Here is a 27,961-nt window from a genome sequence, read left to right on the forward strand (position 1 = left end):
ATTTAGCTGTCTAGGCTTCACTTGAAAGGGGAAGGTTGATTTTACAGGCAAGTCCAACTAGCTCATCACCATTATGACTATCAGCCCAGATAAGATGAATCTTTTACTATTATTATAGGAGAGCATGGCAAACCGTCACAAAGCAAAAACCACCTGAAAGACTATTATTTCTTGCAGATTAATACCTAAAATATATTTGTTGGCCTGTTTGTTTTTCATCTGGTGAGTTTGTTACTACCACGAATTTATTTTAATACTATGGCAGAGATAATCTATATTAGGTTTTAATGTAAGGTACAACTTCTAAAAAAATCCAAAAATGTAAAGGTGCATTGACATTTTTGAGTATCAAGGTATGTCTATATATAGCGGTAAAAGGAAATTAATTTTTCCAGATTCATAAATGTCCTGACAAAACAAATTATTTGTAGGAACATTTGTTTATTGCCATGATGTCTGAAATTAATGTAATGAAGTGTAGCAGCTTATTTTACAGGAGCAAATAGACATAGGCAATACATGACTTTTACCACAGTACACTTTAGTTTTAGATTACTTTCCTTAAAAAAGAAACTATTTTTACCTTTTAACATTTTAAAGAATTATTTAATAACAAACATTGTAACAAACCCAAAACTATCAACAATAATACAAGCATTCAAAAGTAGGTATAACCCCACATTGTGGATAACTTGAAAATAAGATCTGGATTGATCTGATTTGAAAATAAGATCTGGAAAATAAGACCACAATTGGCCTTTTAAAATATAGAATATTCCCCTCAGCAGATTTAGCTTCTTAATTATGTGTGACCTAAGTTAATATTAGCATGAGTTTCCTTCCCATGAGCCTTTACAGTTGGAACAGAAGAGGTTGTGCAGAAATACACAATGGAAGAAAGCCATCTGAGATTTAAAATTATTTACTGGTAATCCACAGAGTGGTTAATCCAAGGCGTGCTTTGTGTTCATCTTCAAATGCTTCTGAGTTTTTTACCAGAATCATCCTCATTCTCGCCACCAAATGGTACTTTGCTAGGATCAACATATTTTCTGGTGCAGGGAGGAGTCTGTCCTACGAGTTAACAGGCCTGGATTCTCTGGTTTAAGGTTTGTGCCTAACTAATTAGTGTGTCCTTTCTGGGCTTCAGTTTGCTTACACATTAAATGACTTCTCCAATCTATTCCAATTCTGTGATTGGAAAGTAGAAAATTCTTATATTCTTTAAGCGAATTGGAAGCTAGTGGCCTATCCTATTACATAAAAGGTGATGATACTTCCTATAAGTGAAAATGATGTCTGGGATTGAGGTACTATTTAAACCATCTCCCCCCCTCTCCCCGGTCACCAAATATTCCTTTTTAAATAAGTATCGTTAAGTGCTTTATTAAACATGTAAATATATATTAAGTTATTTTTCCCCCAAAATAACAGTTTAGTAATATACTTAAATAAAATGCCACAGAAGGTACAGAAAGCATGACCCTCAGGATTTAATTCTAGGGAAAGCTCATTTCTAATTTCTGGTCAGGGTCTCATATCATCTTACTCCACCCTTCATTCCTAATTAATTTCCTACATTAAATCAGCAGTCTACCTGTACTCTGGGGTCTGCCTGCTTTTAAGCTTGGCCTACGCTGGGTGTAGCTCTTGAAGTGAGCTTTAAAAAATTATCCTAAAGTAAGCTGGGTGGTTGCCACAGCAACCCACCCTAAAATGAAGAAAGTCTATAGATTAATCTACCCCTCAATATTATTCAACTGTGTAGTATCTGTTCTTCAGCCAGAATACTTTCAACACAAACATGATTAACACAGAAGTTCAGATATAAAAAGTAGTAGGATAGAAATTCCAAGCACATAAAAAATGGTATATCTTTTTTATAGTTACAGTAGATATGACATACATAACTTCCCCTGAAACGGATTCATTGTAAAACAGACTCGTAAAGGTATGCCCCGAAAGGTGACATGTGAGCTTTAAGCAAAATGCTATGGTATTGCGATATAATAGATCACATAATGGTTATGCAACACTCATCACTTTTATACATATTTACAATATAAGTACCTAGTGGCAAAGAGTTTGGTGGTTTCACCTTTATGAATTAACTTTGTGATGGATGATAATAACAAATATTAAGCACTCACCACATACGCATCCAGTCATTTGCCTTCCATTCTTCACTTCATCTCTTCATAGAAGTTACTTCACAGTTTGCAGCTCTTCTTTGGCACCTTACAAATGCAAAAGTACAAAGTAAATAGTTAAAAAAAATGTTAAAGAATGTTGATATTAAAATACATTCAAATTAATTTATTTATGAAACTTATAATCTGAAGAAACATTAATGTTAATTCTAATTTTAAACCAAATGAATGTGTATTGAATATAAAATAATTAAAATGACCATTAATTGTGACAATACTTATAACCTTTAACATAAATAGTTCCAAATAGCTAAATTTGAAAAATTCTTTAGGTACGGCTTTAGTTCATTGCATGGTATATACACCATATGGACTGCTTGTGATTGAGAAAATCTGCAATATAAAAAGGATTTGTTATTCCAAGCCAAGGTTTAATCATATCCTTTATCTCATATTTAAAGATCCAATATTTATCTTTATTTTAATATCTAATGAAGAATTACAAGGAAAAAAGTCAAATCCATCATATTCCAAGCTAACAAAATTTGTCAGGTTGGGATACTGAAGTTGCAACTAAAGTTGCTAAAAGGACTTATTTTATATCCTTAAAAGCCAATTTTACTACTTTGGGATTAATGATATGAATTTAGTACACAATGAATTCTATTACCAGTAGTACCCAATCCTTCCAGTGTTTACCTGTACTGAGCTCAGACAAGTGCTTATGTATTCTGGTCTCTGGCAGCTTTCAATAATTTTGAGCACACAAATGACCTTTCCCTTGGCTTCAGAATGGGTCTAATCCTTCCAACCGTGGGACAATGAAGGTCAATAACCATTTTCCCATTTGTATTAGCAAGATTTTTTTGTAGTCGAGAGTCATTAAGATTTATAAAGCCTCTAGATTTGGGTTGACATCCTTAAGATTAATTTTTATTTTTAAGTTGCTTCACAGTCAAGGAGAAATGAAGAATTTTGACCACTTTTATTTTAGAGGTGTTAGCTCAGTTTAGTCTTTTAGACTCAAGTCCACAGTGAGTTAGTCTCAACTTGGTAGTCAGTACCCTATGACCTGGTGAATTCCCTTTCTTCAGCTCTGCTTGGTTTTACAGTCTATTAAGTAGGAATCATAATACACATCTCCCAGGGCCTTTTCACCTTACAGAAATGCAATCTCCATGAAATAATGTCTGAAAGATATGTTAAGGCTTTTAAAAATGCCACTACAATTATGATACATTTCTTCCTTTTCCTGGCTCAGTATGCCCAAATAAGGCTGGATCACAAATTTGCTTGCGAATGTGTAGTTCATTAAAAAAGTATCCATATGCATGGCTAAATTTAATAGACTTTACCTTTTACTTACAAAATTGTTAAATGCTCTTCGGAACATTGATTCTATTCCATTTCTTGAAATATCACAGAAACCTTCAATTCAAAGAATGGATTTTCACACTTCCCCTTTTAACTTTTTTTTTCCTTCTAGATACCCGTGTGCCCTTTAATTTTAAAAAGAGCTTTCCCGGGGGTAGGGATGGGGGTGAAAAATACCGCCCTGCGTTTTTGGTACCCACTTCTTTGTCTGGGGAATGGCAAGAAGGGGACTGGGATCCGGTACCCAAGAGCCCCTTTTAAAGACCCAGACCGGGGACGCCTCTGGTTTCAGCAGCTCCCTCCGCTGAGTTATTGATTGCAGGCAGCAGCAGTCCCTCAGGTTGATTTGTGTGGAAAGTGAATCCTCCCCGGCTAGGCGTTCAGCAGAGGCGCAGCAGCCGCAAAGCCAGCCAATTATTGCCGGTCCTCCCCTCCAGCCCCGCGCTCACTACCTACACACTCCTTGCTGTGTCGGTCTCCACTCCCCCCCTACCCACGATCCCCCCCTGCGCGGACGGAGCCGAGGGGGCGGGGGTGGGCTCCCTCCCCGGGCGCGTTTCTAGAGCTCGGAGGCAGCTCGCAGGGGGTGAGTGCGCCACGTGCGAGCGCCCCGGGCGAGGAGGAGGCGGGCTCGGGCCCTTCTGGGGGCCTGCTGGGCCTGGGCGCGCGGAGGGGGAGCTCAGCGGGGCGTGCAGCGGCTGGCGTCTAACAGCGGGGCCGTCGGGGCTGCGGGTGGCGGGGTTGCGGGGGGTGTTTGGGGAGGGGGAACAGGCAGAGGGCCGGTGGCTGGGCGAGAAGGCCGCGTTTCGGGCTCCGGGGAATGGAGGAGGACGCAGACGCCGGTGGGGTGGGTTTTGCAGTCGTTGGGGGGCGGGGGGGCGGTGGCGGCGTCCGCAGAGTTGCCCTGCTGATCTGGGGTGGGGACCTGGAGGATATTTACCCTGGGTGGGCGAGAGACAGCCCCGCAGACTTTTCGGGGCGCGCTCCGAGCCCCGCACTGGGCGAGCCAACCCACGCACGTGCACGAAGCGCTGGCACGCGGTCGGTGGCGCCGGCGGCCCGAGCGCTCCAGCCCTGGGCGAGCCCGGGAGAGCGACCGCGTGGTGCGCGCCGGTCGAGCCGCCGCCCCGTTCCCGCGCCTGCCGCGGCTGCTTTCTCACCTGGCACGCAGACAGGAAAAGGACGGGGTCCCCGAGCTGGATTTTTTTTTTTTTTTTAAGCTCACGTTCTCGGGGGTCCAAAGGACTGTTTTAAAAAATCAGCAACCAACCATTGGCTTTAGCAGGGAAGCTGCCTCAGTGGATGCGTTCGCATCTTGGCTAGAGAAAGGCCATCAGCTAGCTACAAGGAGAAATGGGATACGAGGGAGAAAACAAACACACAAAATCCCCCAAATGTCCTTCCCCCTTTCTTCTCTCTTTATTGGTTTGCATGTGAGAACCGTGCGGGGCTCGCTTGTCTAATTATTATCACGAAATGGAAATGCCTGTGCTGTGTTTTGGTCTGTCCGTGGAGCTCTGGGGAGATACGTGCTCCAAAGTCATGGTGGAGTGCCTGGCTGTATCAATCAAAGGTGCAGAATATTTATCTTGTCACGCCCTTGAAGCTATAAGCGGCTACCAATATGGCAGCCCCTGGCGCATGGGGTTCTTTCAGTTAATTAAACTTATATAAAATTTAAAATCAGCCCCTCAGATACACTAGTCACATTTCAGGTGCTCTCTAGTCGCAGGCGGCTGGTGGCTACCTTATTTGACTGCCAGAGGTTGAATGTTTCCATCAGTACCTAAAGTTCTGTTGGAATGTGCTGCTGTAGAGTTTTAAATGAACATTGGTAAAAGAAAGAACCTGCTTTATGACACAAGTCAGATTGTAGGACACTCTTGGCATTTGTGTTTCTTGGCACTAGTGTGAAAGGTTGTAAAGTCAGAATTTCAGTATCTTCCTGCTGAAAGAGGTCTTAGGAAACACTTAACACAGTAATTTTTTACAGGGAAGGGAAGTTAGATGTGTACCCCAAAATCATGACATCAATTTGGAAAGAAGATAAGGTCACCTGACAAAGTATAGTACACTTTCTGCCAGACCAGGGCCATTGCCTGGAGTTGGTGAGGCAAATTAACTGTACAGAAAGGTGACCTGACAGAAGGTTTTAGACAAGAGTACCCTTTTACAAGAGAAAAATATTTCTAAGTATTGTTCCAAGAAGAAATTCCATTTAATAAAGAATAAAGTGTGTGAGAATAAGTAGGGAATAACACTCTCTCTCAAACTAAAAATGTATTATTGGCAGTGTCATGGATTACATATAATGCTTTTCTAAAGAGACTAATTGGTATAACATTGTGCTTAGTTGTACTTAAAAATTCTGAGGAAATGGAATTATCTTTTTAAAGTAATAGCTAAAAGCACACTTAAGGTCAGGGAGGAAGGTATTACACAAGGTGAGAATTGTTAGCAAAGCATAATCTTTCTCAAATTCGATGAGGGTATTATCAGATACGCTGATTATGTCTTAGACTCATATCACTAGCATGGCATTTGACTGGAAGTGTTTGTACCATGAACAAAACTTAATTACAAATTACAGTATTTGAAAGATGGAAGACAAAACATTATACAGATTTAGAGGCAAAGCACAAACTTTCTAACTTCAATGCTTTGGTTGATTGGTTTTGCAATGATTATCCCCTGTGTTTCTTACTGTTATTTCAGGGTGAAATTGTTGATATTAGTTCTGGACATTATGGTAATTAGCTTTTAAGTTAACCCTTAGTGAAGGACCCCTAAGATTTCAGATGAGTACTCATAGTGATAGCTAATTTTTAAAAAATAACAAAATGTTTTTTAAAGCTTGAATTTCTCCTGAGCTGATGTGTATTTGAATTGTTGTATTACTTCTTTTATTAATTTACCATTTGCATGTGGTTCATGGTAGAAAGCGTTCTTCCTATTCTCCTGAAATCTGATAGCCTAAGAGAATATCTTGTGGATTCTTCAAGTGCTTGCAGTGTGCTGGAAACTTCAACCTCTCCATGGCTGACTACCGAAAAGGCTAGTCTGGCTAGGGAGAATATATGTGACCAAAAGCTAGTTGGCTCTTTCCTATGGGAACTGTATAGTTATACACAACTTACTGAACTACTCTTTGCCTCAGTTTCCTCATGGATAAAATATAGAACAGAAAGTACTAACCTCAAAACTTTGTTATGAGCATTCAGCAAGAAATTCAGTGTGAAGCACAGAGCTGGGAAAGTGGTCAACTACAGTAAAAGTTAGCAATTCTTATTCTCCAGCAAAGAATTTCTACTTCTCCACCACTGAGTTTCATTTTCACCCATACGAGGTAGCCACACTAGAAAAAGTTGGAGAAGTAGGTTGTCAGAAGGCTGTGGATTAGTTCTGGATGAGCTCTGTTCATGAGTTTTGCCTTCAAGAGATAGAGATCTCTTTAATCCTAAAAGTTCCTGACTCAGCGTCTATAGGTGGCTTTATTTCCCTTTCACAGGCATCCTGAGAGATGCTTCCTTATACTTGTTAGCTACTTGGTTGTTGAAAAGGCACTGGAAACTCCAAGTCCGTCCTCTTTTCACCCTGGTTGACCTTTTTATGCTATTGTCAGCCAAGAAAACATTGATATCTTCGGTCTCCCACTAGCTTGAATTCTTCAGGGCAGAGCCTGCTCAGATTATCTCCTGAGGTCATTCCAAATGTCTGGTGGCCATCTATGGCAGTGGGGCTGGGCGTGGGCCTGCCAAGAAAGAGGAGCCCGTGGAATGTCTAATGGTGCCTTCTGTTCAAGCAGAAGAACTGCTCGAAGTAGTTCCCTGTTGGACTCATGATCAACTTTACAGCTATATCTAGGAGACTGTTTGCCACTTCTTGAAAAACAGAAACCATAGCATTTTGCAATTTTTGTTTGTTTAATAAAGTCCCACTTGGGATGTGTATGATTCCTATTGATGTTGTGATAGGTATAAATATGGACTACAGGAAAAAAACAGACTAAAGATCATTAATAAACAGTTTATATCTGCTATTCATGTTAGCTGTCCTCATCAAGAACACCAAGAGGAGAGATTCTTGAAAGGAGAGGACAAAGCTATCACATTACCTTGATTCCTCTCTCTAGATAATTTTCCAAATGATGGTTTTTTACTTAGCTGAAAACTTACAAAATTATTTCTACAATATTTCATTTATAAGCTAAATTTTCAAACCAAACGAAAGAATATAAAATTGTATTTTTTCAAGAAGGCAAGATCGTGCATAGATATATATGTTTGCAATACCCACTAGATTTAAAAACAAAAAGATACATAATTATATCTATATTTCAGTTTGCTAGAGAGAGAATTAATTTGCATTATTTGGGAGGCAATCTCTCTATTTTGGAATATGATGAGAACTGAAAATAAAATGCAATAAAACTTTGAAATTTAAATTAGTGATTAAAACCAGTTTGTTTTTACCAGTGGATACCAGTTCATTGGGGCTCACTAGTTCCCTGGTGGCTCAGTGGTAAAGAATCTGCCTGCCAGTGCAAGAGATACGTGTTCAATCCCTGGGTAGGGAAGATCCCCTGGGGGAGGAAATGGCAACCCACTCCAGTATTCTTGCCTGGGAAATCCCATGCACATAGGAGCCTGACAGGCTACAGAGTCGCAGAAAGAGTCAGACATGACTTGGTGACTAAATAACAACAACTAGTTCATTGAGGCAAAGATCCAAACCAAAGAGATCTAATTTCTTATTGAAAACTTTTAAAACGAATTTGTAGCTAAATATTTCTATATCAATAATATTCAGATTTGTAATACAAATGTATTTGTAGTATATGTACAAAAATATTACTGTTTTTTTAGAATGTGGGTGGGGCTTCCCTGATAGCTCAGTTGGTAAAGAACCTGCCCACAATGCAGGAGACCCTGGTTCGATCTCTGGATTGGGAAGATCCCCTGGAGAAGGGAAAGGCTACCCACTCCAGTATTCTGGCCTGGAGAATTCCATGGACTGTGTAGTCCGTAGGCTCTCAAAGAGTTGGACACGACTGAGCAACTTTTACTTGTAATGTGGGTTGAAATAAGTAAGTTCACAGTGCATAATGGCCACTCACTACTTATCAGTGTTGCATCAGTAATGCATTAACTCCTTTATAAACTTTTTCTTTTTATCTAGATAACAGTCTCTTAGAAGGTACTACTATTCTCCCATTTAATACATGTTTAAAACTAAAGCTTAGAGAGGTAATGTTACCTGCCCCAAGTCACATAACTCTTAAGTGCCAGACAAAAAACGTGAAACTATGTTGGTTTGTTTCCAATAGATGTCCTTAGCTACAGTGCTTACTGCTTAATTATACTCATAAACCTTTGCTCACTTATAGGGATGATGAGAGCAGGGCATGGTATAATCGACACTTTTTCCCAACCAGAAAATATTTTACAAATATTTATCTAACCTTGTGTCATCCTCTTCAAGGTAGACGCCTTAGAAGGTTATTTGCTTATTTCAGTGATGAAGGCTCAACAGAAATATCCTTAGGAATTTGCTCTGCGGTCTTAACAGTCTGATTGTTAGCAAATCATTATCATTAAGGATGAATTTGTTGCTGAAACTAAATCCAAACCAAATGTAATGAACAAGGTGCTTGATAGAAACTATGATGTGAGTACAAAGCAGCAGATTATTTGATATATGATATTGGTGTCCTAAATTGATGCTAATCGCAGATACAAAGGGGAAATTTCAAGGGTGTCCATTATATAAATGTGGTATAGCCTTTAAGGAGACATTTTGGTGAGTAACACTCATGAAAGGTCTGATCATTTTTTAAAAAGTCAGTTTCACTAATGAAAGTTGTACATCATTGTATGAACATTATGGGAAATACCTTTTCGGAGAATACACAACAGACAGGAAAGGGTAAATCAGAGACCCTGGGTTAGAATCCAGGCTCAGACACTGAATAACCATCTGACCTTAATTTTCTATATGTCCTCGTTGTAAAATGGGGAAAATGATGGGAACTTCCTGAATGAGAAGAGGAAATTTTGCTGACTAGAGTACATAAAATTGTATTTCCATAGCCACTTAGTGCTTGGCATATAGAAAATGCTCAATAAATGTTAGCTATCATTATACTGTTCCCTTTCAGGGGCTATCCCATATTCCTGAAAAACATCTCAGTGTCCGTTATCTTAAAATTTTAGATGACCACTTCTTTTCTATCAGCTTCCGTGTTTCAAAGCAGTTTTATTTCATATTAGAGCATTTCATATATGAAATAAATAAAGAACATATTTGGGCTTCCCAGGTGGCGCTAGCGATAAAGAACCTGCTTGCCAATGCAGCAGACATAATAGATGCGGGATTCAGTCTCTGGGTGGGAAAGATCCCATGGAGGAGGGCATGGCAACCCACTCCAGTATTCTTGCCTGGAGAATCCCAGGGACAGAGGAGACTGACAGGCTACAGTCCATGGGGTTGGAAAGAGTTCAACACAACTGAAGTGACTTAGCACACATGCATAAGACATATTTATGACCATATGTTGATCAAACCAATATACATTATATCAAGAGATCTTATGTTTTGGGATGACCAATTTATATTATCCTCGTCAGTGTTCCATGTAATATTCTTCTCAGAGACTTTTTTTTGTATTAATACTTGACTTTAGCAGACATGAAAATAATTATATATCCATTTGCCCAGAGTAAGGCTACATCGGGCTTCCCTCATAGCTCAGTTGGTAAAGAATCTGCCTGGAATGCAGGAGACCTGGGTTCGATTCTTATGTCAGGAAGATCCCCTGGAGAAGGAAATGGCAATCCATTCCAGTATTCTTGCCTGGAAAATCCCATGGACAGGGGAGCCTGGCAGGCTACAGTTCATGAGGTTGCAAGAATCGGACACGACTTGGCGACTAAACCACCACCACCACCACCAAGGCTACATTGGAATAATCAGACATCTAAATTGCTTAGTGATGACATGATCTTACTCTGCAATTTAAGGAAACTTAGCACAAATATGTAGAATATTATGCTATTAAGCATAGCATAACATTACTATATTTATTATAGATATGCTTCCTGTTCAAGCTGAATTTTTAAGTCCTTTCAGATCAATACTCTCTGCGTGGTGTAGGCAGTTGGTGAGGTGGCTGAGACTTGTCTCTGTCTCCCTGCTTCCCTCTACTCACCTTCAGCCTGTCCTTTCCACTCTGGCATGCTCCCCTCACCCAGCAGCAGTGCTTAAAATCAATAATAGCTCTTTACTGAGCGCCCCTATCTCCTCACGGCCTCTCCCTGATGTGACCCACGAGGTCCTTTCCTTCCTCAGAAGCCTCCGGGATTCTCCTGGCCTGTGTTCTACCAGAGGAGACAGGCACTCCAACCCCACTCCCTCGGTGACGCAGTAACAATGCGTTGCTACGCCTTTAAATGAACTTCCCTTCCAGAGTTTTCTGCAAAGGGTTCAAAATCCAAAGGAGTATCCGTGATTACTGAGATTCCACAGATGCCCTGCCGTGTTGGACTAGAGATGCTTCGGGGAGGAGACTCTCAGTACTCTCCGCTCCCTCCTGGCCGCCGCCCTTTTGTTGGCTGACAGAGATGTGTCCTGGGTGCAGGTCAGCGGGCAGCCTGGCCCTCACTTGAGGAAGAAATTTTTACTGTTTTTGAAAAGGTTGGAATTGAAAAACACGTTCTCTGTCAGCAGAATATCCTGATGCTTGAGAATCTGTCTGCTTACTATTTAAAATAAAACCAGTGCTCTCTGGTTCCTGCTGTTGTGCTCACCTCTTCTCTTCCCTCTTTGCACACGGTTGCTGCGTGTGCCGTGCCCACAGCCTACTCTGTCGTTCCTTGGTCTCACCCTGTGTGACTCCCTTTTGTTCCCACTCCAACAGCTCCTAGAGGTGTAATTAGTGATTATTCTTCCAGAAACATCTTGAAGGAGATATAAGAACCCTGTGTTAAGAGTAGTGCTGCTTCCTGGATGAAGGGAAGAATTTGGTAGGGTTGGGGAGAGGTACAAGGTTGGAGGGGAAAATGCATTCTGCCCTTTCTCTCCTCCATGAAATCCCTGATAAAGCCTCTTCCTATGTGCAGAGGTGGGGCAGGTAAATTAAATATTTCTCAACCTTGTATAGCGCTACACCTATAAACATGGAGCATCCATATCAAATCAGATCGCTTTATTCAGAAGCGAAGTATTCTAAGTAAAAGATTTTAACACTACTTAAAGTGGGGCACTAAGAAACATTCTGCAATTTTTGTGTGCCTTTTGGCTCCTTTAAAAATGACTAAATAGCCAATCAATAGATATACTCCCATCTTTTAAATTTCCTTCCCTTTCTTTCTTTTTGTCTTTCCTTCATCTTTTCTTCTCCATCTTTTTATTTTCAGTTGTCAATTTTTTATTTTCAGTTGTAAACTCAGTAAAGCGCCCTACCATGGCTGGCTATTAATCAGATTTTTTTCATTGCTTTGGAAAGCTACATTTTTTGTTTCAGAACCATAGGATTTCATTAATAATATTTTCTATTTATCTGAATCACTACAAAATAAAATACTGCTAACAAAGCTGCTTATTTCCTAAACAACCTATGATGTATACTATAGGCAATATGGTCATAGAAGAATTTCTATGATTATTTTTATTAATCACTATAATTGCTCTATGATTACAATGATGATTAACTCACAGCAAATAAATCACATGCTTATCTTGTTTATCCAGTATTTGTGAAGGATTTGTGTTCATCCATCCACACGTCCTCACCTCACTCTTATGTAGCTGTGAGGTTCTAGTTTGTGTAGCTTATGGCAACAAAAATGACTCGCACACAGGAGAATAAAGCTTGTGGTTTCCTTACATTATTGCTAGGCTGTAACCTCTTAAACTCCCTAGGTCAGTGATGATTAACTGAGTATTCCAAAACTTGAATGTCTGTACCTACACATTTATAATAACCACCGTCTGTGCTGTTGTTGATGACTTTCCCGAAGAGTCAGTTCAAGCCATTTTTCGTATTTCAAGCTGTACTATCAAGTGCCTGAAACTTAAGTAGAACTTGAGAATGACTTTTGGCTTATTCACTAGTATTGAGTAAATTTCATCATTTGCCAATCCACATAAAAATTAATTAAATAAACTACTTAAGCACAATTATATCAGCAAGTAAATAACAATGGACGTATAACATTTGTACCCATTTCCATATGTTCACTTTGATCCTTCAGGTCTTGAGATCCCTAAGTTCTAGTTTTCTTGCTCGCATAGAGCAGGAGAATTGACCCTCTTTAAGAAGAGAAGGCTGTGGTGAGGACTGAACAGTTTAGCGCAGAGAAGAGTTTAGCAGAATGCCCAGATTTCTGGGCCCCACCTCAGGCCCACTGGGCCTCAGTCGCAGGAATCAGCATTTTAACTGGCTCCTCCAGTGTCTCTTACGTACATTTTGTTTGCAAGCTACTGCTTGAATGGGCACGTGTGCTCAGCCGTGTCCGACTCTTTGTGACCCCGTGGGCTATAGCCCGCCAGGCTCCTCTGTCCATGAAATTTTCCAGGCAAGAATATTGGAGTGGGTTGCCATTTCCTTCTCCAGGGACTGCTTGAATGTAGGGGTGAGCATAAAATCTGTGAAGTCCTAATCCCATAACCTTACCTTTTCTCCATTATTCATTCCTGGCCTCCCAACTTAAGTTTTATGGAACTTTCTAAGTTAGTGAATGCCTTTCAAAACAGTAAGAATGAGAGTTCAGAATGGTACAGATTTTTTTCCATCACCTGTCTTGGTTCATATTATAAACAAACGAAAAAGACATGCCACGTGTATTCTGCCCGTGGTAGTTAGAAAACTGGTCGAGCAATGTGGGGACCTAATTCTCCTAAGTTTCTGTCCACTTCTTCATCTTCACTTATCGAAGGGGAAGTGCTTATTTTTCTTGGGTGGAATATGTTCCTGGGATCCCAGAATCTCAGCAAAACCGGTAAAATGAGCTCTGGCTCCAGGAACCTCTACCTTTAGTGACAACTGGCCAGCAAACACATGCCTGCTTCAGTGACCACCAGCTGCTGTGAGCCCAGATTCCCTACACCCAGGGCCAGCGTTGTTCTTGATCATGTAAGAAATGTGACTTTTCCCGAAAGAAGCTTTCAATCAATATAAATGTCCCTTACTTCCTTCTAATTACCTCTGTCTGCTGAGCCATCAGGAGAAACCTTCACGACACGGGCTTCTGAGGCCGCACAGGGATCCACATTCCCAGGCTTTTAACCTCTTTCCATGCCCAGCTGCTGCCATTAGCCTCTCTTGGACACAGATATTTTTAACACTTCAGATTAGGGGGGCCTCTACCACGCCTGTTTCTTGTACCAGTGTTTTTCTGACACAAACAGACATATTCATGTGCTGGCTTACATTTTTTTTTTCCATTAAAAAAAAGTCTCCCTATTGTATAGCACAGGGAACTATATTCAGTATCTTGTTATAACCTATAATGGAAAAGAATCAGGTTCTTTTCCAAAGCATATATATATGTGTATATATATGTATGTATAACTGAATCATTTTGCTATACACTTGTAACTAACAGAACATTGTAAGTCAACTATACTTCAATTCAAAAAAAAGAATAGGAAAAAAAGTGTCCCATTTTATGAAACTGTAAACGTTAAATGAACATTAAGTCCTTTGTGTCAACTCAGGCCTATAGAACACACTGAAAAATTCAAAGCTATGTGTGATAATATCATCCCTGGGTAAGACCTTGTATGTTTTGTTACCAGGGTACCCAAGTGGGAAAAATATAGCCAACTGAACAGTAGTGTATTACAAAGTGATTTTGTTTTGTCTGCTGATTTCATAGGTTAATACTGGTGTTTTAATTATTTGGAATGCTGACATTGTGGGCTACTTACAGCAATAGGGAGAGGGCAGAGCAAGCCACTGCCGACAGGAACCCACCAATATGGCCTAGATTCCTTTTGGGATGTGCAGCAGAGGAAACCCCTTCTGTTTAAAACCTAAAACTTCCTTTCCTGCGATTTACACATAGCCCAGCAAAGAGTCTCATCCATTCCAGTTACAAAATTACTAAGCAGTGAAATAGAGACAGCTCAGCTGCCTGCTTCTGTTCTGGTGGACAACAGTCTTCAGCTCTAAGGAGAAAACATTTATGATCCTTCAAAGGCAGACGGGGGACAAATCATTCACCCTCACTAACAGCCCTTTGAAATGCAGAGGAATGATTGAATTTATTTGAAAGTCTTGTGATTTTGCATATTTTGCTTTGACACCCCGTCTTTCCCAATTCTTAGGAATGGATATTATTTACTGATTATTTTGCTTGCAATTGATTTTCATACTGTTACTGCATATTGTTAAATGGTTTGCTGATTAATGACTAATGTTGATTTGGACTAAATGTAATAGAATAAGCAAATTTCATTTGTAAATTTAGATATATAATTTAGTTGCTAAATGGTATCGGAGAGCTATTGGAGATTATTTTAGACTAATTCCTTGCAGGAAAACCCTGTCCACAGTTTCCTCCCATATCTGATATCAATGTTTTAAGTCCCCCCCACCCCCGCCAACTCCTTTTCAAAAATATTCATTTCCATGTTTGGATTTTAAAGCAGACACTTCTCAAAGGCAAATATTTCTCCAAAGCCCAGGGTTAACATAAATTATTTTACATTTAGAACATGGTAGATATATTCTAAACAATTTCTATTCTGAAGGGTCAGAAAACATTTGACTATATCCTCATGTCCTTGAATCAGTGTATTGTGCAGCATTATAAAAAATCATAGCAATATGACTTTTTATTAATATAATTAATAATTATATGAATAAATACAAAACACTTATGTTAATACAGGATTATTGAGTTATAGAATTTCTTAGCTGTTAGAAAACACTTGCTGATGAGGCCTCTTGGGTCCAGAGAAGTTTAGTAATTAACACACACGCACACACACCATCTAGTCTGTTGTTGAGTCAGTTATATGAACCGTTTAATATAGTCTTCTCTTGAGTGTTCTTTTATACATATGCTTATACTTTGGTATATTTGGTATTTTTAATTATCCCCTAATATATAAGAAATTTTCAACCTGAACTTTTCATTTCTACATTCATCTTCTCAACATTTATGCTGCCATTGATTATATTTTACTTCTGCTATTTCATAAGCACCATAAACATTTTCAGTTTAGAAATCAATTTAAGTAATAAAGAGAATCTAAAAAAGAATTTATACCATAGATATTTTAATGTATTTATGCTATTTTATTAAACTACACTTTAATATGCTTTGATAAAACTGTATCTCTCTAGTAAGGTATTAAATTTGGTAACTGAAAATGGTCCTCCAAAGGAATGTAAGTCACATTAATTTTTCATGTACACTTTTTTACATATAGTTTGACAGTCCACGTGTTTAAGTCTAACGGAAGAAAACAAAAATCACTGGATATGAAGTTATGAGACAGACCCAAGTCTACATCTACATCCTCAGGTTGGTGACCTTGGAAAAATTTCATTTTTGTGCTTCTGTTTCATTTTCTTTAAAATAAGTAGTTGAAAGCTTCAAGGACTTTTTCAAAGATTTCATGAGCTTAAAAGATGATTTGATTGAAAGAAATGCATGGCCATCATTACTCGCTGCTCAGTTTATTCATGGACACATACTTGTTACATACATCTGAAATTTCCTTAAGGAAATGAACTCTTTGTGGATGTGACACATGGCCATTGAGAGAAGTGGAATAAATAAGAAAAAGAAGGGGGAACAAGTTAGTGACAAAGGAGCCATGGTAGCCAATTAAAATGATTCCTCTTTTACTTCTTTATATCTACAGTCTAGTTATTCCTATTGGAAAACCTACTGGCACCAGGTATTATCAACAGGGATGAGTAATAAGTAATTTTTATCTTTACTGGGTTACATTTGGCACACAGACAGTTGACAGCTGTCAGTCAGGTGGCTGGTCAATGAGGAGATACATATAAAGCTGCCAAAGTATTTTTGTTTCTTTAAATACTTACAAGTAAACCAGTTTAGCTGGAAACTTCTTTGTACTGAAATTAAATAGATTGATATTTGGAATATGACTTGTCGAAGTTATTTGCTTGGAGAACTTCCCTATGACCATCTAAGGTAAACAAAATGTTTTTCAAATGTCTTTCTGAAAGGGGAAAATAATTATTTTTTCTCCACTAAAAACTGTCCTTAAGATACGAAGATATATTGCAAATAACACTTAAAGTACATGCATTTTAAAATTAAAGTTTTAGGGCATATATGAGTCATTGCAACTTTAAGCCAAGTTTCTGACTAAGACTGATTAAAAGAAACCATCCCCATACATTGTGGGGAGTTGGCATAGGTATTTTTCTGACATAAAAGTTGAAGGTTTATCAGAAAGGACAAACATGTAGCTGCGTGTTGAACTAGGAGTTAAAACTTTTTCTCATAATTAAAAGAATTTATCATAGAATTTTAGATTAAGCCAATAATTTAGGGCAGAGTTAAAATGATAAATTTTAGTTATGTAGAAATATTTGGGCTACACCTAACAATGTTTCTTATAGGTTCAGTCACGCTTAAATAATCCACTAAAGTCATAAAAAATAATTTGGAAGAAGTTTTTGTATTGCTTATACTTAGTGTTAATGACAAATATTGTTATAATTATAACCAATTGTATTGCATATAAAAATTTAATAAATACAATTCTGAAGTTGACTTAAAAATATATGTTCAGTTTTGCAGTAGTCATCTTTCAAATTGAGTCCTTTCTTTCGAATATAGGATTTAACAGACCAGATTAAAAAAAAAAATTATCAAAGGCATGGAGTGCATATTCATTCTTTAAGAGGCTAATGAAGTTATCTAAAATTTTCAGTGACCATGGTTACTCAGGTGCCAAAATCAATATGATGAAGTTGATAAAATATTACATAAAAAGAGCAGTTTGAAACCACAGTAAGTACATGAATTTTTTAAAAAATAAAATGCACTTTACTGTTCTGAACCACATTCTACATGTAATAATTTATAATGAAAATCTGAGTTTTGAGATTTGAAAATATGTTTTCATTAAAATGTAGATAAGATTATGTTTTAAAAACATTAGATTTTTTTGGTGGGGTGAATAATTTCTGATAATTTTTTAAACCACACATATTTTGTAATTAAACAGCAATTAAATTAATTTGAAAGAGAATGATACATATAAATTTGTTACATACCTGTGTCATCATTGATCTGAAAATTGTTTTCTATATAGTGGTCATTAAAAAATATCAGACCTTGTTATTTTCCCACTATGTGACAATGTGTTAAGCATATAGATTGAATATTAGTTATGGGTTCATCAGAGTAAAACAGTTGTCTTATAGTATTAATTTATATGGTAGGAGCATTTCTCTTCTTAAGCACCACCAGTTCTACCCCCCACAGCCCATAAAATTGATTTTATGCATAATAATTTATAGCATTCTTGATAAATGTATGCTGTGCATCTTTTACATTCATTAGTCCATGTTGCTTGCAAATATGGAATTTGGTTATTAAAGTGGTTTCATATGTTTACTATGTATAGGCCCCAGCTTTAAGCTCCTTACTTGCTTAAATAAATGTTTTCAATTTGCTATAATACAACAATTTGTAGAGAAATGCTGTGAAGCATAGTTAAAAGAATGAGTCCTTGAAATAGAATCACTTTTTAAAAATATGTCCTAACATGTGGTCTCATTTTTCCATAGTTTGCATTAATTAAGATCCTATTCTGAAAAAAATATTTTTGCCTAAACTTTTGAATTCACAAAGTAAAAACACCAAGTATATAAAAGTGCTAATTTTGGAAATCAGTGACGTAAAAACATGCTTTAATAGTGTATTGTTTATTCTGAAGACTTTCCTCTAAAGAAACTCTTTGTAATGAGAAAATGTTGCCACTTCTATTTGTTAAATATTCTGGGCAATACATGTTTTAAAAATTCATTAAAAATAAAATTAATTTCGTATTCTCTCTAATCATATTCCTGACACATGCACACATAAAATATTCTAGCCCATGAAACTTTTGAAATGAGCATGTACCATTTCACATTTTAGTTTGGAGATTTATTGAAAAATAACATTTTATTTAGAAAGAATAGATTATGACAGAATTAGATTAAAAGGCGTCGAAATGATATTTATGTATTTATTTGAACAGTCTAGCATCATATATATAATTAATTCTTCACCTCTCAGATACTGAAGAGAGTAATGAGCGAGAACAACATTAAAAATATAAAGTACTTTCTTAAAAAAAAAAACTTTGTTCTTTCCTCTAAAAAACTGTCAAATGGTAACAGCCCTACTTTCTACGCCAGGAAAACCCACTGTTGAGTTAGTTGGCTCTGATTCCAGTGGTCTCATCAGCTTTCTGAATGTAGGTACCTCAGCAGTGCCTCTTCCAAGATAACAAAATGAACTTTTAGAGATTAAAAAAATACATTTTGGCAATTGAAACTCACCAGCGCCTTTCTGCTTCTCCAGGAAGTTGTACCCGTCAGCACCTGCTGAGGGCTTTGTTGTCCAAACTCTGACAGGTAAAAAAATTCCTGTAGAATAAAGCCAGACCAGCTGGCTTTGAAGAGAAACCCCCCAGTTTGGGCTGCGTTTGTCTCCTCTCCTTTTCTATGAAGACCCAGGCTTTCCCCCCTTGATCGTCAAGCCGTAAGATGCGTGATCCCTGTGCACAAGTGTCTGGCAGGCCGAGGTGCACCTGTTCCTGTCACTCTGGAGTAAATTTAGCTGTAAAGGTATCACTGACAACCAGACCTTTGTCAGAGCTGGCAAAAGAACACAGACCTGTTCCCTCCCCCACAAGCCCCTTCGCTGCTCGTTCAAATGGAAAATGTCAAATCGGAAGTCTATCCAAAAATCATTCCTGAAAAAATGAGATTGCTTTCATATGGTAAAAAGTAAGTTTCCTTATTTCACATAGACTTCAAAATTACATTTCCAAGAATAATCTTGGAACATGACGAGTTTTTGTTCAATTAATTGTGGCTGGAAACTTTTTAATGGAAACCTAGCACACGCTTACTTCATTTCGGGTTATTAAATCGCGTGAAGCGTTCGAGTTAGTTGCCATTCTTTGCTGTAGCTCATTTGTTCTTTTCGACCCAAAGAAATATTAGACGGTTAAAACTCATCACATAGGAGGGATTAATCATGCTACCAAAATTAGAAAGCATGTAGTTCTGACAGACTGAATGTCAAAATTGTATGCTCATAGCACTTAAACCATTGGGACTCGAGGAGCCCACTACAATATTTAAAATGGCAGCTAAGGTCTGTGGAAACCCTGAAGTGTTTAGGAGCGGGCTAAAGCTAAAGGTCTCTTATTCTTTGATTATGGTAAGGACGTTTATCCTTTATGTGAATTTTCTAGATTAACTTCTTTATTGATGCTTCAAGAACAATTCTTTTTGAAGGAAAAGAGAGAGGCAGGCGGTGTTCATTGATATGTCTGACGTCAATATAGTAGTCAAGATATATAAAGCGGCCCAAGGAGTAATGTGCTTAGCCATGGCATTCAGAGTTTCTGCTTTAATAATTATGATTCCTTCAGTGGTGTTAAAAAGAATTGTGCAAAGTACCTGTTCTCCTGTATTATTGCCATTTACAAGGGTTGGGTGTGACGAGAAAAATAAATCTAGGTCAAAATCAAAAGTGCTTTGTAAAATAAACAAAGTTCTTATTTACTTACTATGTATAAACAGCCACTCACCAAGCCTCATTTCTCCACAGGGCACCACTTTCAGATAAAAACATAGACCTGAATGGCATCACCCAGTATCCAAGGAAACCATGTAAGTACCTCTCTCACTGTGTGCTTCTCTTATTCAGAGTTTAAAAGCTTAGCTGAGTACTGAATAAGTGAGTGTTTTTATTTAATAATTATACGGGAGGCACTTTTTAGGAGCTTGCTAAAAAGAAACAGGTTGTTGATTGTTATGTGCATCATAACAAAACCATTATGTTTTGATCATATTTCATAAAATTATGTGTTCAGTCACAACCTCTCCATCAATTCTCATTCTTAGGTACAAAACAGCTACTCAAAGTCCTAATGAATTGAGAGTTTCCAACTTTTCAAAGACCCAATAGTGTCTGACAGACAGTGTTTCAGAGGCCTTGTGCCAGGAGTAGTTACCTAATTGTAATAAAACTTCTTAAGTTTTAAAAATGAAGAAAAATGACTTGGAAAATTGATATTTTGTTGATAAACATTTGTAGCAGTTTATTTGGTTTTAGACTTGCTTGGGAAGTGTGCAAGGGAGCAAAGAGATGTTAAGTATTTAAATGACCCAAAGAATCTTGAAAGCAAGTTTATATTTCCAAAATATAAAAATCTGTTTGCAGAATGGTTTGGGAGGTTGGCATGGCATTTTTATTCTTTCTTTTTTTGCCCCCAGACTAAGGTACATTCTGTGGCTAATTTCAAGGTGCTAAGTAATTTTTTAGAAACTATGGAATCTTCTATGGAAATTTAGTTTCACAACAACGTGCTGTTCTGGTGAAAGATTCATTTCTAAAATAATTGGATTACTTATCAAGTGTTTTTTTACCAGGACTTTATTATGTTTGTCATATATGACCTTTCTACTTTTAAAATCAAAACTATTTTTAATAGTAAGTGATTATTAATTACACTTTACTTTTTAATGAAAATACTGAAAAGTATGTTCATGTAATTACAGACCTCCTTTCTTACCACGTGGATCAAATACATGGTTTAACCAGTCTTTTAAACACAGATGTATTACTTCTCTCAAGGTTTTCAGGAGTTGTGTTTACATGCAGCTGGTTTAGCCCTGTGATTTGCGAGTTTTTCATGTAATTTGTATTTACTTTTGTTACTGTTATATTTCTGTCTTTGCTCGCTGCATGGTTCACTGCTAAGCATGAGTGACAGAGATGATCTCACTAACATTTTTCTCCACTAAATTAGACATACCCTTCACCTGGTCGGAAGACCTGGCTAGGTTGTGAGGTTTTTGTTTAATGCTAGTTATGAACTTCACTAGTTGTGGAGTTAGAGGCCTGAAGTACTGCGCTCTGCATCAACTAGGTACGCCTTGCCACAAAACACAGGTCAGGCCATCGCTGGGTAAAGCTTGAAGCAGAGCAGGGTTAGAGCAGATCATTGTAAAGAAAGAAAAATGCAAGTTGAAAGGGAAAACTAGCTCATGTTATAATTCCTTATCTTGAGGAAATGGAATTTTTAAAAATTCCGTTCTCCATGTTGCAAGAGGAAAAAGAAAATCTACGGTGCAGTGCTTATGGCACAACTTCAACTAGTTACTTTAGAATATGGATCTTCCAGAAAAATCATTTAAATTGAAGAGGTTTAATTTAACTTCCTATACCAAAGGAAAAATGACTTAACAGAAATAAACTGGTCAGTGCACATCAGTTCATCAGTAGTGGTCTCTCTGACAAAGACCATCATTATTCAGTAGAAACTTTCTGTGATGATGGTCGTGTTCTCTATTTGCACTGTCCAGTATGGTAACCAGCAGCCATATGTGTCTCTTGAGCACTTGAAACATGGCTTGTGCAATGGAGAAGTTGAATTTTAGGTTTTATGTAACTTTAATTACTTTAAATTTAGATAGGCCATATGTGACTAGTGGCTACTGTACTATATTTTGCTTAATCAGAAATTAAAATACTCTCTTGCAAAGAATTTTTAAACCTTTTTAATCCTTTGGTATTCTATCATATAATGTCATTTTTATATTTGCTTTAATATTTGAATTATCATTGTAGTGAAATTTTTATAATTTTTTCAGAGATAAATGTTTTTAATAATATTGATGGGAAGACATTATAACATTGTTTTCTAAGCTAAGGGTAGCAACTTTTAAAATGGCTATTGTAGACAAGACTGTGTCTAAAAAGAAAAACACTTTAATGAAAGTTATAAATGTTATTGTTCAGTCGCTCAGTCATGTCCGACTCTTAGCAACCCCATGGACTGCAGCATGCCAGGCTTCCCTGTCCTTCACTATCTCCCAGAGTTTGCTCAAACTCATGTCCATAGAGTCGATGATGCCATCTAACCATCTCATCCTCTGTTGCCCCCTTCCCCTCCTGTCTTCAGTCTTTCCTAGCATCAGGGTCTTTTCCAGTGAGTTGACACTTCGCATCTGGTGGCCAAAGTATTGGATTTTCAGCTTCAGCATCAGTCCTTCAGATTAATATTCAGAGTTGTGATCTCTTTGCTGTCCAAGGGACTCTCAGGAGTCTTCTTAAGCACCACAGTTCAAAAGCGTCAATTCTTCGGTGCTCAGCCTTCTTTATGGTCTTTCTTTACATCCATAAGTGACTCCTGGAAAAACCACAGCTTTGACTATATGGACCTTTGTTGACAAGGTGATGTTTCTGCTTTTTAATACACTATCTAGACTTGTCATAACTTTCCTTCCAAGGAGCAAACATCTTTTAATTTCATGGCTGCAGTCACCTTCTACAGTAATTCTGGAGCCTAAGAAAATAAAGTCTGTCACTGTTTCTGTTTTTCCCCCCATCTATTTGCCATGAAATGATGGAACCAGATGCCCTGATCTTAGTTTTTTGAATGTTGAGTTTTAAATCAGGTTTTTCACTCTCCTTTTTCAACTTCATCAAGAGGCTCTTTAGTTCTTCTCTTTCTGCCATTAGAGGTTTATCTGTATATCTGAGGTTACTGATATTTCTCCTGGCAATCTTGATTTCACCTTGTGATTCTACCAGCCTGGCATTTTGCATGATGTACTCTGCATGCAGGTTAAATAAGCAGGGTGACCATATACAGCCTTAATATATTCCTTTTCCAATTGTGAACCAGTCTGTTGTTCCATGTCTGGTTCTGACTGTTGCTTTTTGACCTGCATGCAGGTTTCTCAGGAGGCAGGTAAGATGGTCTGGTATTCCCACCTCTTTAAGAATTTGCCAGTTTTTGTGATCCACACAGTCAAAGGCTTTGGCGTAGTCAATAAAGCAGAATTAGATGTTTTTCTGGGACTCTCTTGCTTTTTCAATGATCCAAGAAATTTGATCTCTGGATCCTCTGCCTTTTCTAAATCCAGCTTATACACCTAAAAGTTCTTGGTTCATGTATTACTGAAGCCTAACTTGAAGGATTTTGAACATTAACTTGCTAGTGTATGAAACTGTATGCACAATTGTATGGTAGTTTGAACATTCTTTGGCAGTGCCCTTCTTTGAGATTGGAATGAAAACTGACCTTTTTCAGTCCTGTGGCCACTGCTGAGTTTTACAAATTTGCTGGCATATTGAGTGCAGCACTTTAACAGCATCATCTTTTAGGATTTGAAATAGCACAGCTGGAATTCCATCACCTCTACTATTTTTGCTGGTAGTAATGCTTCCTAAGGCCCACTTGACTTCACACTCCAGGATGTCTGGCTCTACGTGAGTGATCACACCATCGTGATTATCCAGATCGTTAAGACCTTTCTTGTATAGTTCTTCCGTGCATTCTTGCCAACCTCTTCTTAATCTCTTCTGCTTCGGTTAAGTCCATATTGTTTCTGTCCTTTTTTGTGCCTGTCTTTGCATGAAATGTTCCCTTGGTTTCTCTAATTTTCTTGAAGAGATCTCTAGTCTTTCCCATTCTATTATTTTCTTCTATTTCTTTGCATTGTTCAGTTAAGAAGGGCTTCTTATCTCTCCTTGCTTTTCTTTGGAGCTCTGCATTCAGTTTGGTATATCTTTCCCTTTCTCCTTTTGCTTTGAAGAATTCACTTACAATTTCTGCAATACATCCTTGCACATACTTCCCAAAATGTAACCAGCTTACACAATGCTCACTGGTCTTGATCCCACAAAGTTGATTTTGCTCCCAAAGCACACATCAGGTTTTAAATCCAGTCCCAGGGCCTTTTCAGACATTTAGGAAAATGAACATCAGGATGCATGATGATATTTTAAAAATAGTACTAATACAGTGCTGTTATAGACAGAATGATTACCTAAAATACTAAGAATTTAAAATTACATTGATTTAAAAAAAATCAGTAAGCCAACTCATTTCTTGCATATGTGTAGCATGTTGGTTATTTGTAGGATATTGACTGTGAGGAATTGTTTTAAAATGGAAGATATAGCACTCATCATCTTAGGAATTCCATTTATTGGAACTGAGCATATCGTTTTAGAGGGTGGGATTCAGATAAGGTAAGAGAGAGGAGATTTCTTTTGGCAGAAAACCTTGGACAAGCTACTCAAAGTATCCTTCCTACTGTCAAAAAATAAGAATGAAAGAAAAACAGCTTCTAGATAATACATACTTTCTAACAAATTGTTTGACTTGAGAAAAGAATTCTGGACATCTCCAAAGATTCCTTTCCTCTCACCTCAGAACCCAGAAACTACAAAGGGTGAGCAGCAATTGGAGTTGTTAAGCAAACAGTAAACATACGAATGGCCAAACTGAATGGAATGAGCTGTGTTGCAAGCATGCTGTTGGGGAGGATGGCAGTCACATGCTCTAGTAGACTTCTCATAACACCTCCCCTTATTAAAAGAACAGGAAGAAGTAACAACCACATTTATAGACCCAGTTTTCTGGTCTCCTTTGATGTCTTTTGGTGTCTTAGATTAGGTAGTCAGCCACTTGCGTGCTGTCAGGTCTTCAGGGAGAAGGTCTATCCTGGCTTAAAAGCCAGTGTTCTGTCTGTGCAGAGACGACATGGTCCTCCAGGAGGAGATCCGACAAATCACTCTTCAGTGTCCTTGTAAAATGTCATCTCTGATATCTCTGTGTCTGAGAAATTGTTTTCATTTGGACTGTGACCTCTGAGCTCTTAGTTACCACCTCAACTGTGTATTTTTTTTTGTCTGTTTTCAAGTTTATTTATCTCATTTGTTATATGAAGTTTCCAAATGTATTTAAAAGTAAAGTGTATAAACTTGCATACAATTACACCTATCTTCAAGAACTATTGTCTCATAGGCATCTTTGTTCCTCATATCCCTATTACCACCTCTCATCCCATCCCAAATTATTTTGAAGCCAATGCCAGACATGACATCATCTCATCCTTTAATTTTTCAGTAGCTAGCTTTAAAAGATTAGAACTTTTTTTTTTTAACCGAGAAAACGAACCACATCTAAAAACTAAACCACACAGAAGAAGTCAATATTTCTTATTGTTATCAAGTAGGTACAATCAATATTCAGATTTTCTCAGCTGTCTCAAAAATTTTTATAATTACTTTTTACTGTTTGAAACAGAATACATATAAGGTCCGTACGTTGCAATTGGTTGATACTTCTCTTCTCTTTTAATGTGTAGGTCTCCCTCCTCTGTCTGTTTATTTTTCTTTATTTGTTGAGAAAACTAAATAGTGCTTGTAGAGCTTTCCATAGTTTGTATTTGCTGATGCATTCCTTTGGAGTTGTTTATAAGATCCTCTGTCCCATGTCTTTCCTCTTAGTTGGTAATTAAAACTAGGAACTTGACTAGGTTCATTTGGAGAAGGCTGAGCAAAAGCGATTGGTTCTCTGTCTATGTCAGATGTTAGCAGGTATTGATCATTGCTCAGATCCATTTATTCCTTAGAGCTAAGGAATAACCAGCCTTGGGTAGTTTCCTCACACGTTTGCCCAGATCAGTACTCTGCTAAACTCCCAAGTGGGACTCTGCAGATTTTAGGAGAGCGTTCTCGGTGCAGCATCTCTCCGCCCACGTGCTCTGACCTGTGAACTGTAGCCACCTTGTTCTTCAAGGCCTTCAGTTTTGTTTCCTCAATGTGGGGGTGTGTGCCCCTTGAGTTACCATCCCTGTGCCACTTCTAAGAAACCCTCAAGACACTAAGCAGGGCAATCATGAGACTCACCTCCTTGGCTGCTCATCTCTCAGAGATCACTGTTCTTCATTCCCTGATGTCCAGTATCTTAAAAATCATTGTCTCATATATTTTATCAGAGTTTGATGGTGTTGTTGTTTTAGGAAGTAGGGTACATCCAGCCCTTCTTAGTCCATCTTGGCTGGATAGGAAGTCTCTGCAGTTGTTTCTTAAAATTGTTTGTCTAAAAAAGTTTAGCCATAGCTTATTAATTCAAGGGCTTCCCTTGTGGCTCAACTGGTAAAGAACCTGCCTGCAATGCGGGAGACCTGGTTTCTATTCCCTAGGTTGGGAAGATCCCCTGGAGAAGGGAAAGGCTGCTCACTCCAGTATTCTGTCCTAGAGAATTCCATGAACTGCGTAGCCCATGGGGTCGCCAAGAGTTGAACACGACTGAGCGACTTTCACTATTAATTCAAACACTATCTTAACATGAAGCTCAATATTTAAAGCAAAGTGAAAAATGTTGGAATTGAAGTGCGCCCATGTGTGTACTTTGGAACACTGCTGAAGTCTTTACACTGCCAGTGCAACCTCCAGGATCTCTTGCTGACATTTTCCCTCCCAATTAATTATGCTTTTTCCATAAGATGAACCCTGTTTTATTTCCTGCCATTTAGAAGCAATTTTGTGGTTCTTTTATTCATTCCTTCAGCAAATATTTTGAGTGCCTACTATGTATTGTATAAAGTGTGGGAGATCCAGTGAGGAATATGATTCAACCTATCCCCTTAAAAATCTTGCCATTTATTCTCACACTAAAACTTGCACATGGATATTCATAACAGCTTTATTAGTTAATAGCCCCAAACTGGAAATACCTAAATATCCGTAATAGATAAATGGTTAAATGGACAGTGATCTATCCATAGTGTGGAATACTACTTAGCAATACTGCTAACTGCTAAGTCACTTCAGTCGTGTCCGACTCTGTGCGACCCCAGAGAAGGCAGCCCACCAGGCTCCACCATTCCTGGGATTCTCCAGGCAAGAACACTGGAGTGGGTTGCCATTTCCTTCTCCAGTGCATCAAAGTGAGAAGTGGAAGTGAAATCGCTCAGTCATGTCTGACTCTGCGCAACCCCATGGACTGCAGCCTACTGGGCTCCTCCATCCATGGGATTTTCCAGGCAAGAGTACTGGAGTGGGTTGCCATTGCCTTCTCCAACTTAGCAATAACGAGTGATTAATTACTATTAAGGGCAACAACTTGGATGAACCTCAAGGAACTTGTGTTGAATGAAGAGTTTATCTTAAACAGATAATTTTTGCCTGTTTTCATTAATATAACAGTTCATAAAAACATAATTGTAGAGATGGAGGACAGATTAGTGGTTGCCAGGGGTGAGAAGGCAGGGGAGGGAGTAGGTGTGGATGTGAAAGGGCAGCGCTGGGAATCTGTGGTGATTGCAGTGTAGTGTCTTGATTGTGGTAGTGGTTATTCAAAGCTACATGTGTGATAAAGTTACATACAGCTACATATGCACACACGCATACACA

General features: G+C 38.1%; 1 protein-coding gene and 1 long non-coding RNA gene across 30 annotated transcripts in view; one reads left to right on the forward strand and one right to left on the reverse strand.

Annotated features, from left to right (window-relative positions):
- Positions 1-19,235, reverse strand: part of MEF2C (myocyte enhancer factor 2C) — a 176,163-nt gene extending 156,928 nt beyond the window's left edge. For all 29 annotated transcript variants that reach the window (XM_081504935.1, XM_081504932.1, XM_081504919.1 and 26 more), the window contains exons 1-2: positions 19,069-19,235; positions 2,151-2,237 (exon numbers count right to left, since the gene is read on the reverse strand). The gene's annotated coding sequence lies outside the window, so the exon portion shown is untranslated. The remainder of the gene's footprint in view (positions 1-2,150; positions 2,238-19,068) is intronic.
- Positions 16,570-27,961, forward strand: part of LOC145511505 (uncharacterized) — a 151,612-nt gene continuing 140,220 nt past the window's right edge. Inside the window, exons 1-2 of the long non-coding RNA XR_014057904.1 lie at positions 16,570-16,699; positions 20,351-20,412. This is a non-coding gene — a long non-coding RNA (uncharacterized LOC145511505). The remainder of the gene's footprint in view (positions 16,700-20,350; positions 20,413-27,961) is intronic.

The sequence above is a fragment of the Giraffa tippelskirchi genome, chromosome 6 (assembly GCF_054371585.1).
Source record: "Giraffa tippelskirchi isolate mGirTip1 chromosome 6, T2T-mGirTip1v1.2.pri, whole genome shotgun sequence".
Lineage (NCBI taxonomy): Eukaryota > Metazoa > Chordata > Mammalia > Artiodactyla > Giraffidae > Giraffa > Giraffa tippelskirchi.